The sequence below is a fragment of the Vanessa cardui genome, chromosome 24, assembly GCF_905220365.1.
Source record: "Vanessa cardui chromosome 24, ilVanCard2.1, whole genome shotgun sequence".
In the NCBI taxonomy this organism is placed as follows: Eukaryota; Metazoa; Arthropoda; class Insecta; order Lepidoptera; family Nymphalidae; genus Vanessa; species Vanessa cardui.
The window spans coordinates 1,896,072-1,914,825 of NC_061146.1; positions in this window are offsets into that span (position 1 = coordinate 1,896,072).

The following is an 18,754-nucleotide window of genomic DNA, read 5'->3' on the forward strand; positions in this document are numbered from 1 at the left end:
ATTAAATAACAATAATAAAAAAACATGTGAATTACTAAAACTAATTAAATAAATATTGGACAACATCACATACATTATTCTGATCTCACTACAAGTATCTGAAGCATTGTGTTGTGAAAAATCAGAAGTAACAACGGTACCACAAACACCCAGATCCAAGATAACATAGAAAACTAATGAAATTTTCTACATCGACTTGGCCGGGAATTGAACATGGCACATCGGAGTGTCGTACCCATGAAAACCGGTGTACACTCTACTCGACCACGGAGGTCGTCAAATTTTATTTATTTATAATTTATTTATGTGAATTACTATAACTAAAAATAAGTTTAAATAATATTCTATTAAGACAGACAGACAAGTAAAAAAGGTCACCTGGAACCTGAAGCTCTTTCCTTAGGTGTTGACTTCTGGAAATTCATTTTATTATAAACCGCGTAAAATAACTTCGTTTTCAAATTAAAAATAGTTTCACACAATCTAATATATCATAGAGCAGAAAGATCAACTAAAAGTTTTTATCGTAATACGTATACCTTTATTAGTTTAGAGGTGAGATGGTCTGATGATGATGATGATGAGATGAGATGATGATGATAATTTAGAGGTTAGAACGCGTGGATCTTAACCGATGATTGCGGGTTCAAACCCAGGCAAACATCACTACATATATGTGCTTAATTTGTGTTTATAATTAATCTCGTGCTCGTGCGGTGAAGGAAAACATCGTGAAACACGTATGTGTCTAATTTCATTGAAATTCTGCCACATGTGCATTCCACCAACCCGCTTTGGAACAGCGTGGTGGAATATGTTCCACAACCTCTCCTTAATGGAAGAGGAGGCCTTATCCCTTTACAAATGAGAATTTACAGGCCTTATTAGAAATTTACAGGCTGTTACTTTACTTTACTTTACAAATTCAGAGAGACAGACAGCGATGGTTCTTTGTTTTTTCCTATTATTTTAATTATTGATGATATTATTCAAACACTACGAGACTATTTTTATGCATTTTATGCACTACGAGTCTCCGCCAGCTGAGTTGGACAACATAAATCACTTTGTATTTTTATATAATTGTAAACCTCTGTTCCAAAATTTATTTAGGACAAACGTGATGGAGTCAATCATTCATCCATCCAAACGGCTTTGTAATATTAATAAAATTATATTCGTATTTTCAAATGGTCAGTAAGCTCACGACCACGTAGGTTGGATAAAATGAAATGATCACGATTAAAACCCGAATATATAAAATGCCATATACCTATATTGATCACAAAGTTTAAGTAAGTACTTTAGTAAATCTTTCAATAAAAATCTATATGTATATCTATAGTTAGTAATAATTTCATCAAAAGTAGTAAAAAGGTTTAGTAAGTTCAGCTTTTATTATTTATTGTTACACATTATAACTATCGATTTCTAGCGGTTTTTCCGAACCGATACGAGCTATAGAATATACGAGCTATAGCTATCTAGAAAAGAGCGTACACCTTCCTTAAAGACCAGCAACGCACCTGCAAGCCCCCTGGTGGTGCAGATGTCCATGTGCAGTGGTAGTCACTTTCCATCAGATGAGCCTCCTTCTCGTTTGCCCCCTATCATATAAAAAAAGATTGCGAGGGAAATCCCTCTCCTCTTGGGGGATTGGAGCTTATCCACTACACGGTACAGATGCAGGATCTATAATAGATCCTTTTTACCAAAACCGTAAAACCAATAAAATACTTATAATATAAAAAAAATTCTGTCAAAATACAATTCAATATTTAATATAAAGATTTTCACATATTTGTTTAAAAATTAAATAAATTGCAAAATAAAGTATTCCATTTCTTCATCATATTAATATGAAATATAAATTGTCATTTATATATAATGGCATACTAAAATACCTATTTATTATATGTTGTAATATGTTGATAATGGATACGCAATCAATGTCAGCAAAGATATTCTATAAGAAGAAAAGAAGAAATTATCTAATAAAAAGAAGAAATATATATAATTATAAAAAAAAAAAATATCGGAACGTAATATGCGACATTAATTATAATCATGATAACATTAGGATACTCTTATCAAAATGAGTAATGACATACTACAGTAAATCGGCTGTCAAGAATTCACAAATGAGATACGAAGTGATTTCTCACCGAGTATTCAATAAAAATAAATTCGAAACTCACCGCTAATCTCGAGTGTGAAATGAAGAAATGACATTGACAATCACTATAATATTAATAGGGTAGATACTTGTATCAAAATGACGTATCGCTGTAATATGTCAACATTTCACGAGTGAGATCTGAAGTGAAATCTATATGCTCGTTTTTCTCTTATAAATGTTTTTGAAAAAAACTCTAAATTATAAAAACATACAATACTAAAGATTCAATGAATATGTACGCAAAGTAATATTGCAGCGCCATCTAGTGGTGAGTTTAACAAAATAGATCGTGATTAGTCAATATGGTAATATAATAATCTCAAACCAATATTCACAAATATATTTTTTTATGTAATATATAAAAAAATAAAAGTGAAATAAAACTGTCATTACCACCGTTCAATGTTGCGTCAAAATATAATTTTATTCGAGTATAATTTTGCCTATTGGTAGCTTCTCTTAATTGTAAAATGACGATTCAAAAGTGGTAAAAGCCTAATCGAAAAAAGTTTATTTTGATTTGCCTATAGCCATTGTTCCTGAAGCGACGAGAAACGTTACAATGACTTTATAGTGATCTATATTATAAAACAATTGTAACATTCTCGTTATATCAAATGGCTTCAACAACCCTTGAAATTAATAACAAGTCATTTTTTTGGCTATGGCCCATTGACAATGACTCATTGCCTGTAGTTTCAATCTGGACCAAATCAGTAATGAGGATTGTTGCTTAGCGGATAGGTATATGTAATATGACAAGTTGATGATGCTCGAATAGATTGTTGTGTCTATGTAACTGACTGGTTTTTAAGCTCTTTTAGTACAAATGCCTTTTTCTAAACACTTAATCATTTTATATCAAGTAAGGCTAAATGTATATTATCAGTCAAAGTTAGTTAGTCAATTGACCCTCCAGGGGGTAAAACCCTGAGGACTTGTATTATATAGGAAAAGGTATAGTACGACACAAATTAGATGTAGCATCGGAAAATGCAATGGAATGAAAATAAAACCGATTACTGCCGATTTACACAACCAATAGAAATAGCTCCCTATCGCGCCATGCGACGCTATTCGTCGCTATAAATTCTCGCGTCAGTGAAAGCAAGTGCATGTAAGTCGACGTGTCAAATTGACGAATATATTAGGTCATATGATATTACAAGTTATTACGTTTGTGCAAAGATCATGTTCGCATGAGAAATAAATATTGATAATTTGGGATAGCGTACTCAATTCGGATATGATCGGTTTTGCCGATGCTACATCTAAGTTGTGTCGTACTATACCTTTCTTACATAACCAATGCACCACTAACCATGTGAACTAAGGTGCTATTTCCATGTGCCTGTAGTTACACTGGCTCACTCATCTTTAAAACTAGAACACAACAATAATGAGTAAAGCCCTACCATCGTATAAAAACACACAACTTTGTGTGTTGCCTATTTCAGTTGCGAATTCTATGTCTTTAGCAAGACATTTGTAATTTACTATTTCAGTAAATAAATATATTTCTTTCTCAAGATATTAAAAGTGTCAAAACCCATACCCTACCCTTTTTATTCTATAACGTATAGTTAGTTATATATAAATAGTAAACTTTAACCCGATATCAATGTAAGCACATCTCACCACAGGCGTCCAAAGTCTTCTTCTAATTACCTACATTTTTTTTTCATTCTATTTCGCAAATGAGACAATGTGGAAGGTTACCTATTGAGACGTCTCAACTCTAAATTTCGCAAAGTTTCGGCTATTTACAATACGTAAAACAAAAGACAATTTGTTAATAACATTATCTATAATCTAAACCGACGTCGATATTGGAGGGTTCTGTATATTATTTAAAGTAAAGTAAAGTAACAGCCTGTAAATTTTCCACTGCTGAGATAAGGCCTCCTCTTCCATTAAGGAGAGGGTTTGGAACATATTCCTCAACGCTGTTCCAATGCGGGTTGGTGGAATGCACATGTGACAGAACTTCACTGAAATTAGACACATGCAGATTTTCTCGCGATGTTTTCCTTCGCCGCCGAGTTCGAGATGAATTATAAACACAAATTTTATGTCATTGTTTTGATTGATTTATGGTATCGGTAGGAAGTGGACTCTCTGATCTGATCTGGTAAGTGTAGACCACTGCTTATAGGTCAGGGACTTATTTAGACTTGAATAAACAAAACGCCATCAACCCTGGAAACTGAGTTATTACACCTCTTATGCGTGTGAGTACTCAACGTTTAAACTGCATAACAATATTACTGAATATTGCTTTTTGACGGTATAATATTTAGAAGTAACAGATCTTTTATATCACTCAGCTGGACTTCTTTTGATCTAAAGAGGTTATTATCCTTTCACCGACAAGCATGAGATTCTTCCCATTTGCATTTGAAACACTTGGATCTTGGGATAGTAGTGCAAATACAACCGCAAAAGCAAAACACCTCACCTTATTGCCAGAATTGATGACAGGAGAGCTAGTTCTTTTTTGCCAGTCAACGGGAAAACACTGCTAGCATCCTTACCATCATTCCACGCGTTCGTGATGTGTGCGGTAGCTATTTTTTATTCATGTTTGTATATATTTAAGGACTTAATGTTAATAATCAAAATATATAACTTGTTTATTAAGCCCTAAATGTTTTAAGGTATATTTAATATGAGAAACCAAATTTAAAATGATATGAAAAATCAGTTGTGCTTGCCTGGATTTGAACTCGCAATCTTCTTTTGAAATCTACGCTTTTAATCCATCTGATCATCATTTGTTTTGTCTTCATGATACCATAACAACCTTTTTGGTTAATTTATTTTTTATTTTTCATTCATTCATGAACGTTTACTTATTACACCCACGGAACCCTAACCGAGAGATTAAAGGCTTAACAGCCATGTGAACGAAACTAGTAACGGAGTTAACCAAAAACTCATTATAATAAAATTTGACAAATTAATTTGCTCACGTTTCGAACTGACCTTAATTTCGGTAAACATCGTTCATTGTCTCTAAAAACAGAATTTAAATGGATTCGTAATATTTTAGACAACGTTATTAATATAGTTGGATTTTTTTTTTCAAAATAATCATAATTTGCTTTCCGCTGATATAATGATTTAACCTTGTATGACTCAGATATTCTACAATAAATACTATGAAGAATATCTTGAGATTAATTATTGTCGTTTAAACACGTATTCGAATAATGTGTTTTGTATTTCACAATTTTTTGCGTTTTTTTACCTCAGAACTCCGGTAGGTACTTCTGAACCAAATAAAAGATTTATTTTCATGTTTGGATGTACTTTCCATTACATACTATTTAAATTGGTATCATTTTGTTTCCTACGGAAAAAAATTCTTAACATTATATTTGAATTCGCTTCATCTTTCACAAAAGCTTAATTACATTTATATTAAATTTAAATCCTTAACATTTCAGTTGGCCTTACTTATAAATATTGAATAGAGAACAGTTACATTCTAATTTATCTCTTTCTATGATCTGTAATTTATCATTTGACAAAAGAAGACAAAACATTGTGTAACTTTACAATCGCTGTAATAAGGTTAGCAAGTTAACACTCAATCGCCGGTCACCCATCCAAACTCCAGCCAAAACAAAAGTTGCTTAACCTACGGAATAGATTGTATAATAATTAAAATATCCCACAAAGCTAAGATATCAATCGGTTTCAATTTTTTTTTTTTAATTATCATATCATTGCTAAACTAGAAAAGTGGTAATTGCATCAAATTATCAAAGAATGGTCGAAGCGTGCGTAATAAATCATCATTTACGTATAATTAAATTATAATGCTGTTTTGTTTATACATCATTATTTTTAAAAGGGAACTTATTATATGCCCTTTTATGCATACAAATCAGATACCTGGTTGTAACTACTCCATATAAAAGGAGACCTAGACTTGAAAGAAAATGCCTCTGTTCCAAGCTTAAGAATAATTTTAAGGAACGTTTGTGTGCCTAAGCCATTCGTGAGTTTGTACCTGTTGACTTCCAAGCAGGATATATTAATTTAAATACTTGTATTTAATTAACATGACTTTGTATTTTTTAAATGTTAAAAAAGAGTAACTACTGAGTTTCTTGCCGGTTCTTCTCGGTAGAATCTACTTTCCGAACCGGTGGTAGCTTCACTTAATAGTAAAATGACGATTCAAGAGTGTTTGTAAAAGCCTACTTGAATAAAATTTATTTTGATTTTGATTTTGTGATTCGGGCAGATCTTGGGAATGAAACGATCGCCTCCTGACTATTTCTTTTTATATTGAACATACATATATCAATAATAATGTCCCGCTGAGTTTCTTCAGCCAGTTGTTCTCTGGTTAGATCAGTATTTTCTTTTCCGAACCGGTGATAGTGTTTAATATCACTACCAATAAGCAAGTAACAATGAATAAAGGAATTTGAGTTTGTCTTTAAGTTTGACATATTAAATTTGCCTTTATTAAGAGCAGTGTCCCAAAAACAAAGACTACGCAATCGTTAAAACCATACATTCTGATTTTAGAACATCTCAGATATATTACGCGATAAAATATTTTAATGTTAATTAGCATGTAATGTCATAAACAATGTTACATTTGATACAAATATTAAAGCCTACTAGTAGATATTTAACCTTAATAAAAATGTTACAGAAAACTTTGCGTCAGAAGCGTTACATTCAGAATGTTGCATTCAACAACAACAGCCTTTGAATTTCTCACTGTTGGGCTAAGGCCTCTTCTCCCTTTGAGGAGAAGGATTAGAACATATTACACAACGCTGTTCCAATGCGGGTCGGTGAAATTAGACACATACAGGTTACTTCACGATGTTTTCCTTCACCGCCGAGCACGAGATGGATTTTATAAACAAAAATTAAGCAAATGAAAAAAAATTAGTACTTGCCTGGGTTTGAAACCGCAATCATCGGTTAAGCTTAAGATGTACGCGCTTTAACACGTGGTTTATCTCGACTCTACTGGACCACCTCTGCTCAATATCAATCTCAATTATAAATCATTAAAAACCTACGCGTTTTTCTAATTATGGTTATAACATCCCAAAATTATAGAGAAAGTATCACGTAATTTTACCAAAAAACTGTTCGATGTTTAGAGTATATAAGATTTCCCTTAATTGTGGCAACATTAAAATATGCGTATACAAATAGTTCATTATATATCAGAGGAAAAGTGCTGGATTCCAAGTAATGATAACGTGACCATCTGTGGTCACGGTTTACCGCTTGGGTGCATTAATACCCAAATGATACTTGCTAATAACAATATTAGTAGGGTAGGTTCACCTCACAGATTTACTACTTATATAGACCATACAAATATGCTTCTCCTATTTTTTTTGTTTGGTGAGTGGGCTTATGTGTGTGCTCATTCGGTTTTCACTACGAAACTTTGCCTAATTAGTGAAACGTCACTGACCTGAGTAACATATGATCTGAAAGAGGTGAGGGAATCGACTAGATTTGGAATGCTTTGACGCACCTAGGTCCCATTTCCGGCTAATGCTGACGATTGGCTGATGACATATGTATATAACTATACTTCATCATCATTATAGGTCAGTGTTCGGTCACTACTAAGATTTATCTCCGTGTAGTAAATATGTAATCATACAATTATATGTTTGTCTATGAAAGTAAATAAAATGCCACTTTTAATAACGATTGGATGACATTGAAAATTAAAGGCATTTTTAATTAAAATCTTCATCAACATAAATTCTCAGAAGATATCTTATAGCTCTATGTATATTATGCCTTAAGCTGTGATCAATCAACCATTATATTATGTTTATCTATAAAAAGCTATCCAGGTGAAAGTATTAATAAAGCCTCGTAATATTTACTTCTTGCTTATTATGCAAAGTTTTAAAAGGCAAAAATATATCGCAACTTCACAATTTCACAGATAATATCTAAAACAATTTTCCGAATTAACTAAAACCACAATCTTAAATAAGTATGAAAACTGAAAGTGAAACTGCAGGTGCTAAGTTAGTTATGGTGATAACGGTTACATGCGCACGCGCAATCCTGTAATACTAAATATTCTAAAGACTGCACAAACATTGTTTTACAAACGGATATATTTCCTATAAAAAGAAAACAAAGCTAATGAGTATTATACATTGACAACCTCCGCTTATCCGTAACACGCTCAAAAAGGTGAAAACACACCATACTATTTGTAAATAACGATTCAAAAGTGCTTGTAGAAACCTACTCGAATAAACTTTATTTTGATTTGATTTGATCGATATTTTTTGATTGATTGAAAAAAACTGTGCATTATGAATAATTATCGATTTGTTTGCAATGTATCAATTATACATATTGAACTAAACATATAAATATACTAAATAATATGACACTAAGTTTGGGTATATATTTTTTTTAATTTTCAAAAAATATGAAAGATTTATTAAACCTTTAGTTGCTTGTCAGTATATAATAAAATAGTGGTTTCGTTTTTATATGTATTTCATTAATTTTAGAATTTTTATAATAAAAAATATTTCTGTAATGATTCACATATATATGAAATGATTATTTTTAATTAATTAATTAACTGTTAACATACACATTCACTGAACGAAATTGAACGAAACTATATGTATGACGCATGACAATTATCGTGATTATAAACGTATGAAATGTATGTAAAAAGTCATAAATAATACAATTAAATAGGATTAGACAGTTTTACATTTTTTTAATCACAAATTTTAACGTTAACTTTTACGCAGATTGCGTATACGAATTGCGTAAAAGTATACCGGAATAAGTGTCCGCCATTAGATTTTTCTATATTTTTTCTAATATATTTTAATATTAGTTGTGGCCCGCGGCTTTGCTCGTATTTTTTTTTATGGAATAGGCTGGCGGATAAGGGCCACCTGATGATGATGATTTCTATGGGTGATGGTAAGTGGTCACCATCACCCATAGAAAATGACAAACAACAAACAACAACAACAGCCCGTAAATTCACACTGCTGGGCTAAAGGCCCCCTCTCCAGGTTTGGAACATATTCCACCACGCTATTCCAATGCGGGTTGGTGGAATACACATGTGGCAGAATTTCTATGAAATTTGTCACATGCAGGTTTCCTCACGATGTTTTCCTTCACCGCTGAGAACGAGATGAATTATAAAGACAAATTAAGCATATGAATCAGCGGTGCTTGCCTGGGTTCATCATCATCGGTTAAGATGCACGCGTTCTAACCACTGAGCCATCTCGACTCGACTCAATAGAAAATGATGCTGTAAGAAATATTAACTATTCCTTACATCGTCAATGCACCACCAACCTTGGGAATTAAGATGCTATGTCCCTTGTGCCTGTTATACTGGCTCACTCACCCTTCAAACCGGAACACAAAAATACTGAGTACTGTTATTTGGCCTTAGATTAACTGAAGAGTGGGTGGTACCCACCCAGGCGGGCTTGCACAAAGCTCTACCACCACAGCGTGGTGGAATATGTCTCTCATGTCATGTCAATCATGTGCTCTCCTTAATAGAAGAGTAGGCCTTAGCCCTGCAGTGAGTAATTTACAGGCTGTTACTTTACTTTTTACTTTTTCTATATCCCTTGCTGATTTCCGATAAATTAATCCTTGTAGAGTTAAGTAAAGCTTAGTGTATACCAGGCCCGGATTTATAGAGCCAGGGCAACTTAACCTACCAAATGAGAGTGGCTTTCGGAACAGATATTCCGACGAGTTAACAAATATCTCGCTATAGACAAATTGTAATAATGTTATTAATTACTGTTTTAAAAGTTAACGATACAAATAAATGACTTATATAGTAACTAAACTTAAATGTTTATTTTAATCTGGCTTTGCTCGCTTAGAATATGAAAACCTAGTGAGTGTCATGCTATGATATTTTATAAGTATAAATCAACAGCCTAAAAAAAGGTGTACGTTTTATGCTTCTAGTTCTAAAAATGACAATAATCTTATATAACTCGCTCATCCAGAACGACATTGTCACAATTGCAAAAATCTCTAAAATGACTGTTATATAGATGTCCATCAAAAACTATTGAAACAATAATTCTGACAATATTACACTAGAAAGTATGTACGAAATGAGATCGTTTGGAATGAAAAAGTCATTTTAGAGATTTTTGCAATTGTGACGATGTCGTTCTGGATGAGCGATTTGTTATAGCGTCAAACAGAAATACATCATCTGTGAATATTTCAACTGTTTAACTGTAACGGTTCATCAGATATAGCCTGGTGACAGATGGACGGACGGAGTCTTAGTAATAGGGTCCCATAATAGGATACCACATAGATACGGAACCTTAAAGAATAACTTAATACATGACATTTCATTTAGATAATTTTACATGGTAAATTCATTTTGTATATTAATTATATAGCTATTAGTAGGTTTTACATCCGTTACATTGTCCCTGTAATTATAAATAACACTTATTATTCACGCCCTATTGTTAATTTAAAAATCACTTAACGTCAACTTATTAGCTAAGATGAGTTTTATCATTTAGTTTCACTCAAGGTCTCTAAAGATATACCAATCATATTAATTACCGTCTTTATCATAAGGGTACACGTGCCTCAGGCCCCCATCCTGAGGGGGGACTCAAAACCAACAATTTCTCGAGAACATTTGCAACATACATACGTTGCCTGCTATGTTTATTTTCGATATTATCATATTTATGAGAAATAAGTAACATATTTATCAAAAGGCTGGTGATGATAGTCGATATAAAAAGCAGAAAGCTATAGATGTGCCCTTCATGATAGAAATATAATACGCTATGGCCATATGATTGTGCAACCAATCAATTTACTAACAATTTACGAAAATACCGCACAGTTTATTTGAAACTAAACTTATGGTTGTGAGCCAATTAATTCTACATGTAAGATGAAGTTCTAAAATTAATGAATAAAATGTTTCTTATTAAATGTTTTTTATTGACATTTTAGTAAATATCTAGCAAGTGGGCCCCAAATTAATGTGTGCCCGAGGGCCGCAGCATAGATTGAGTCGGCCCTGAACGTATTACTAATAATACATACTTAATATGTAATGTAGCACACGGTTATACTCAGTCAAAGAAGATCTGATTAAGATTAATACACAAGTCGTGTATGCAACCAGTGTATATATAGTTTTATATAAAACATGTTTAGTACAGTAGTAATATACATCAAAAGAAATTATACAGTGACATGTGCTTTTTCATGTGCCTTTACAGCAGGAGATGCAGATGAAAATGAAAATGTATAGGTCAAGTGAGTGGTAAGCTGCTTTCAGTAATCAAATTTAAATGAGTCAGAGATGTTTAGAACTTAAGTTTCTTGGTAGAACTCAGAGGGCTCAATTCACTACACCTTCGTATAAGTACACCATTTTAAGTACAGTTAGAGTAAGAAAACCTTCGTCAGTTTTCAAATTCATTCCTCTATCGAGTTTTCAACTCTTAGTACCTTTTGAATCTAAACATCACATCATTGCGACGCAATATGTCATTTTCGATCGGTAAAGCTCTATCGCTCATACTGAGCACACGAATATAGATCTTAAGGTGACGAACCTTTTCTTATCCCGACTGTACTTCAGTGCTACAATTTCTAATGTAGGCTGATGTACATGAAAATATGGCTATCATTCTTATTATGCACTTATTCCAGTTTCACTTGCACAGAGACAATATTTGAACAATGCTAGGAAATTGTATTTACATGTATTTAATTCAGATAACAGAATCATATCCCATAGTTTCCGACTTCCCAAAGTCAATACTTTCTTTTCTGGGACACGTTATTCGATTCAATGAAAAGGTTTCGTTCATTTTTAACTTGGTCTAATACTAAATTAAATTTTCTTGTCAAAAAAGATAAATAAAGTATGTTACTTATAAAAAGATATTATCTTCTATTTCTGCCTGGTAGGAATTTATTAATCTTCTTGTAATCGGTCAATTCAAAATTCTTTAGTGTTTTGGTGTTTTATTTTTCTTTTCTTTTTTGTATTCATATATTATGTAACAAATATGTGCAATTTAAGTGTCTTAATTAATAGAGCAATGTCGCTTTGTTGGCGGGCGTTAATAACTGCACCACAGTTTTATACTATCGCAGTTATTATCGTTCACATCTTGTCAAAACGATGCTTAAATAAGTAAAATCGCAGCTATTGCCAAGGTCTGCCTTCCGACTATGTCTACTCCACTTTGCACGGTCTTTAGAGTCAATACAAGATATACGAGTGTATAGCATTAATCAAATCAAATAAAAATAAACTTTATTCAAGTAGGTTTTTACAAGCACTTTTGAATCGTCATTTTACAGTTAAGTGAAGCTACCACCGGTTCGGAAAGTAGATTCTACCGAGAAGAACCGGCAAGAAACTCAGCAGTTACTCTTTTTTAACATTTAAAAAATGCAAAGTCATGTTAGTTAATACAATTATTAAATTAATATATCCTACTTGGAAGTCAATATTATTAACTCGATAGAAAAGCTTGGAATATTTTTCTTAAGGAGATTTATACATTTTTTCATACTTTATTGCCATTGATGCAATTAAAATGATGCATAAAGTAACTGCTGTGGTTCTTGCTGGTTCTTAAGGTAGAATCTTTCAGAACCGGTAGGCTTTATATTTTATTCAAATGATGACGTAATACTTTAATTTTGATTACGTTGGTTTTATATTTTGATTATTTATTAGTAAACTCTTATTGTTGCTTCCGATAGATTCATTTGATTCTAGTCTACTGATATGTTTAGCCATTCATCCAAAGTAGTAGTAAAGTAAAGTAAAAAGTAACAGCCAACAGGAACATATACCAACACGCTGTTTCAATGCGGGTTGGTGGAATGCATATGTGGCACAATTTCGATAAAATTAGACACATGCAGATTTCCTCACGATGTTTTCCTTCACCGCCGAGCACGAGATGAATAAACACATCTTTATAGTGGTGCTTGCCTGGTTTTGAACCCAAAATCATCGGATGAGATGCACGCGTTCTAACCACTGGGCCATCTCAGCCATCCAAAGCCGATAGATAATTAAATTCAATAGCAATACTGTTTTCTACATAACGAATCGAATAATACGTCTGGTAAGTAAGACTCTCCTCTCGAAGGCGCGCCCGCAATAACTTAACGACCCTCCGTGAAATTTAAATAATTAGCTATTCAAATACACAACAGGTTAAAAGTAAAAAATGATAATAATCGTCGTAACAACGTAATTCTCGATCTCCGCTCCGACTTTCACTAAAAAATCTCGAATAATTCATATATTCATAAAGTGGTCACTTTCGTAGGCCTTTGTATTTAAATTTTGTTTGTTTTCTAATGTCATACGTTCGTCCTGATTGTATGTTATGTAAGGATCCTAATATTTTATAATACTAGATGTGCCAACGACTTCGCGCGCGTTTTAATTTAACAAAAAAGTTATTGTTGTAGCCTAAGTTACTTGCCACTAGAGCTGAGGTGGCCCAGTGATTAGAACGCGTGCTTCTTAACCGATGATTGCGGATTCAAACCCAGACAAACACCACTATTTATATTAATGTGCTTAATTTATGTTTACAATTCATCTCGTGCTCGGCGGGGAAGGAAAACACCGTGAGGAAACCTGCATGTGTCTAATTTCGTAGAAATTCTGCCAGATGTGTATTCCACCAACCCGCATTGGAACAGCGTGGTAGAATATGTTCCAAACCCTCCCCTTAATGGAAGAGGAGGCCTTATCCCAGCAGTGGGAAATTTACAGGATGTTACTTTACTTTACTTTTTTTACTTTAAGTTACTCCGTCAAAGTCGGTCCAGCCGAAAGATTAACCGAAACAAACAGACAGACAAAAAGTTGTAAAAAATGTAATTTAGCAATAATAACAGATCATGACTAATATATATTAATTTATAATAGCATTACTTCACTTAGCAAGATGATAATACCTATCGTATCTTATTCAATAGGCAAAAAAACAACGACGTTATTATCCTTGATATTGAAACTGATTTTGAAAAAACTAAACGAACTAAACAACTAAGTAAAAAACTACTCAGTATTGCTGTGTTCCAGTTTGAAGGGTGAGTGAACCAGTGTAACTACAGGCACAGAGAACATAGTATCTTAGTTTGCGAAGTAGGCGTCGTATTGGTGATATAAGAAATGGTAATTTTGCCCGTTGTCTAAGGGCGGTGGTGACCACTTACCATCAGGTGGCCCATAAGCTCGTTCGCCAACCTATACCATAAAAAAAGCTACTGATCAATATGTTCAATCTATTCAAATGTGATGGATTATAACGTGTTTTTCATTTCCATCTTACACTTTACTCGTAAGATGAAATATATATCACTTTAAAAGGCTACCTCTCTATTTTTTCAAACCCCATCAAAAACATTAATATAAAATGAGAGCCAAGTTCAATATTAATATATATACCTAACTTGTTGACTTCAACGACATAAAAAGTAAGATCTAAGTGGATGCCAAGTTCAATGGACTTCCTGAAATTTATTTCTAACGGCATAAAATATTATTTCTTCTCATAACTTAGGACAATGTATTGTATTATTTATTAATATATTGTAGCTTACTTCAGACTTAGTGACCACTCCGCTTCCCTTTAATGGAAATGAAAGCGACAGTAAGCGTGCTAAATGAGATACTTACATTTTTTTTACATGCGTGATCAAAGGTAAATTTTTAATTTAACTATCAAATGGTGATTAGAGAGCCCAAAAATATTAATAGCTTTCAAATGTTTTCGTTACATGTAGTTATGATTAGGGGCCTAAGATTGCTGGTATGAAACCAAACAAGCGATGGAATATATATACTACATTTTTATTTATAATTTAATAAGTACTGACGATTTCGTTTTAGACAGACAGATAGATAGAGTGACGTTTGCGTTTATAATCTAATTTATACATATAAGAAAATCTAAAACCTACAAACTTCAAGGTTGTCAAGTAGGTTCAACAGCTAAAGGGGTAAAATGGGGGTTGGAAGTTTGTTTTTTATTAATTTCGCGCAGGTAAAGCTGCGGCTTCAATAAGTAATAAACAAAACATAGATCTTGAGATAGAACTCGTGTGAAGTTTAATAAATGTTTCTATTCTATTCAATTGAAATTTCCTCTAAACAAAACTAACAATTCCAATGGTAATAACCAACCACAGATAAGATAAACAGGATATTGATCTAAACGGCTTTCATAAAAGGAAGAACACAATAATGATCGCTGAAAATCGACACTTAAATTGAAAATACATTGACACACAGTTAACATTTTTTTTTAATAAATAAGCACTGAGGAAGCCTATTGCAAAACCAAAACGACGTATGACTCAAAATACGAATCACTTCCGAGGTGACAAATAGAAGTACTTGGTGATTGGTTTAAATTTAGAACGAAAGCAGCCATTGGTTCGAACATGTGCTGCAATGTCTGATTTGACAGCAGAAGTCATAGCGGAGCTTACGACCAGAATGTAAATTAATTTATAACAGAATATGCAGCGCATTTAAGAGATGGTATTATTTTATAATGTTGTTATATAAATAACTGCACTTCGTAATTTCGTCCGCTTTTATTTTCGACTATGGACGTTGCAAAAGCGAATTTCCGTTTTTTTTACACAAAAGCTGAAGACTCTTCAACTTTGACGTTGAATATTTATATATTATATATATTTATATATTTATATTGGTAATATCTGCAGAAGTAAGTTATATATAGGAGATCTATTATTTTCAATTTTATCTTTATTATTGAATAAGACCTATAACTTACATATAAGTAATGTATTTATGACTCATCATGACAATATATATGAAGAATTGTCTGTATGTTGTAATAAATACGAGAACAAGTCTGTCTGCTAACGATATTGAATAAACCACGACTTTATCAACTTTGTTACATTTTGAGGTATATCATTATAATACTTAATAAATATAAAAAGGGTTAGGTATAACTATTAATATATTTGCCATACGTTTAAGTTAGTTTTAAAAGATGTAAATACAGTTTCTAACATCTCTATTGGACCCAGAAATACTGTCACAAGCACTCATCAGGACCATCTTAATCCAAGGTGTCTCCTAAAATTATTTTTTAAGAAGAGGGAATGGTCAATAACACTTTACTTTTTAACGAACTGAAATCTTCAAACCTTCTATATGTAAATGTGTTATGAAACAGTACATAGAATTCGCGTGTCTTTTGACATATACATTGTATGATATGTTCGACTTCAAAGAAAGTGTTTCAACATTAACCTTCACGTAACTGGCAGATCTGACGCTATTGCTTTATGTGCACTAGATTCAAACCCTGCATTAGAATATACAATTACTGATTCTTGATAAATATATATGATAATTTGATGGATATCCTTTATTTATAATATATATAATTTAATTTATAACATCCACGGGTTCACACTTGACCGTATTTATAATAATTTAACCCGAGGAATTGAAATAGTAATCTATGTCTGTGGATTGAAACTATCTACATACTCTTTTAACTTTATTATAAGATTTAAATTGGGGCGTGCTGTTGGCGGCCATTGCAGGGTTTTTAGTGAGTACAATCTCACATAACCCGACATCCCCCCCAGGAGTCGGGTATTTATGAAGATTTACCCTGCGTCACCAAAAAAGAAAAAAAGATGGCCCATATCTCGTTCGCCAACCTATAGCATAAAAAAGCTACTGATCAATATGATGAATGTATTCATATGATAGATAGATCATAACACGTTTTTCCTTTTCATTATTTCCACCTTCCACTTTACTAGTAAGATAAAATATATATCACTTCAAAATGCTACTATATTTTTTTAAGCGATAGTACTTTTATTAAAATAATATATATGTTCATACTACATTTTTATTTATAATTTAATAACTACCGAGGATTTCGTTTTAGGCAGACAGATAGATAGAGTGACGTTTGCGTTTATAATCTAATTTATACATATAAGAAAATCTTAAACCTACAAACTTGAATTTGGTCAAGTGTGTTCCATATAGGATGTAAACATCCGCTCAGAAACTCAACCTCTAAAGGGGTAAAATGGGGATTGGAAGTTTTTTTTATAAATTTCGCGCAGGTAAAGCTGCGGCTTCGATTAGTAATAAACAAAACATAGAATAAAAAAAAATCAAAATAAACTTTATTCAAGTGGGCTTTTACAAGCACTTTTGAATCGTCAATTAACAATCAAGTGAAGCTACCACCGGTTCGGAAAGTAGATTCTACCGAGAAGAACCGGCAAGAAACTCAGTAGTTACTCTTTTTCAACATTTTAAAAATACAAAGTCATCTTAGTTAATACAATTATTTAAATTAATATATATATCCTGCCTGGAAGTCAACAGGTATTCATTCCATGCTTTTTTATCATCTACACAATCTTGTATCGAGTAATACGCCTTTTTTATCAATGTATTTTTTATAATCGATTTGAATTTACGAAGAGGCAAAGTTAAAAATGTCTGCGGAATTTTATTATAGAAACGGACACCTTGCCCCCAGAAAGATTTAGACTTTGTGGAGTCGGAAACTTGGCGTTATAAGCTTATCCTTACTCATAGTGCATATACAATGATGTTGAGATAGAACTCGTGTGAAGTTTAATAAATGTTTCTATTCTATTCAATTGAAAATCGTTTCTCGAAACAAAACCAATGAGTCCAATGGTAATAACCAACCACAGATAAGATAAACAGGATATTGATCTAAACGGCTTTCATAAAATGAAGAACACAATAATGATCGCTGAAAATCGACACTTAAATTGAAAATACATTGACACACTGTTAACATTATACACTTTTTTTGAATAAATAAGCACTGAGGAAGCCTATTGCAAAATCAAAACGACGACGTATGATTCAAAATACGAATCACTTCCGAGGTGACAAATGGACGTACTTGGTGATTGGTTTAAATTTAGAACGAAAGCAGGCATTGGTTCGAACATGTGCTGCAATGTCTGATTTGACAGCAGTCATAGCGGAGCTTACGACCAAAATGTAAATTATTTTATATCAGAATATACAGCTCATTTCAGAGATGGTTGTATTATATAATATTGTTATATAAATAAATGCACTTCGTAATTTCATCCGCTTTTAATTTCGTATACCAACGTTGCAAGAGCGAATTTCCTTTTTTTACACAAAAGCCGAAGACTCTTCAACTTTGACCTTGAATATTTTTAGCAAACGTAGGATCGGTTGGTTTGTATTATATTGGTAAAATCTGCAGAAGTAAGTTATATATAGGAGATCTATTATTTTCAATTTTATCTTTATAATTGAATAAAACCTGTAACTTACATATAAGTAATGTATTTATGACTCATCATGACAATATATATGAAGAATTGTCTGTATGTTGTAATAACTACGAGAACAAATCTGTCTGCTAACGAAATTAAATAAACCACGACTTTATTAACTTTCATACATTCTGAGGCAATGATATTCTA